Genomic DNA, 1,231 nt, shown 5'->3' with positions numbered 1-1,231 from the left:
GAGTTAGCAGCTTAGGGGGACGTGGCTCCATTGGTTGCTCCCTTGGTCACTCCCTTGGGGATACATGGCTCCCTCGGTCACTGGGTGGAGAGCAGAGCAAGAGAGCTGGAGGCTTGAGGGGCCTTGGCTCCCTCGGTCACTCCCAGAGCAGTGAGCACCAGGAATTCTGGGAATACTACTTCTGATGGCAACCCCAGGATTGGAAGTGGAATCCCAGAGCACAGGGAGCACCAGGAATGCTGAGAATCATAGTTCTGGTGGTGGACGTATCTCCTAGACACTAGAACAAAGTGAGCTTGGAGCAAGTTACTGCTGCAGTGGGGGATGGAGGGAAGGCAAAGGTGAGAGACATGAGTAAAATCAGACTGTCTAGGAAAAATTAAAGGGAAGAAATCCTAAAACTTCCAGGAAATCTCCATCAATGAAGCAAAGAAAAAAAAATGCCTCTATTATTCTGTGAGCAGCAGACCAAAGTGGGTTGGAGGTCTCAGACAATTTTCTCATATGATTGCAAAGACAGACAGAAACTTCCGGATTGGAGAGGGCTCCCCTGAGGGCTCCCAGATTGAAGAGGATACAGATTGTGCTGAGGGACCCCCCCTCACCCCCACCCTCCACACCTCCATGCACGAATCTTCATGCACCAGGCCCCTAGTATAAAATAACAGGAAATATATAGATAGTATGATTTAATTGTAAAAGCACCTACTATGGAGGATTAAAACCCGGATTAAAAAAGTCCATGCCGATAATTCTTTATGATGCTTAAAAGGTTATAGTTATATATTAGAGGCCCGATGCATGAAATTCGTGCAAGAGTAGGCCTTCACAGCCCCAGTTGCCTCAGTCCTCGTAGCCGTAGCTTCATCCTTGTCATCCGGAAGGTCATTTGGAAGGGCATCCAGACAGTTGTTCTGCTGTTTGGCTGTTCAGTTGATTTGCAAATTATGCTTTTATTATTATAGATACCTTAAAGCTTTTCCATGATTAGATAGTAGTTATATTCAGACCTGGCTTCTCTTATTTTTTAATGGAAAAATACTTCATAACAGCAAAAGTAATTTTACTAGTAAAAATAATTTTACTATTTTAAAAAATATTTCTAGCCCTGGCTCAGTTGGTTGGAGTGTCATCCCAGGCACCAAAAGGCTGTGGGTGTGATTGGTCCAGGTCAGGGCACAAACCTAGCTTGCTGGTTGATCCATGGTGAGGGCACACTGGAGGCAACCAA

At 45.3% G+C, this 1,231-nt stretch overlaps 1 long non-coding RNA gene across 1 annotated transcript in view; it reads left to right on the top strand.

Moving 5' to 3' along the window:
• The first annotated feature begins 1,159 nt into the window (after positions 1-1,159).
• Positions 1,160-1,231, top strand: part of LOC107184702 — a 14,672-nt gene continuing 14,600 nt past the window's right edge. The window contains exon 1 of the long non-coding RNA XR_001515601.1: positions 1,160-1,170. This is a non-coding gene — a long non-coding RNA (uncharacterized LOC107184702). The remainder of the gene's footprint in view (positions 1,171-1,231) is intronic.

This window comes from Myotis davidii, unplaced genomic scaffold (genome assembly GCF_000327345.1).
Source record: "Myotis davidii unplaced genomic scaffold, ASM32734v1 scaffold3347, whole genome shotgun sequence".
Lineage (NCBI taxonomy): Eukaryota > Metazoa > Chordata > Mammalia > Chiroptera > Vespertilionidae > Myotis > Myotis davidii.
This window is presented reverse-complemented; position numbering and strand designations above follow the sequence as displayed.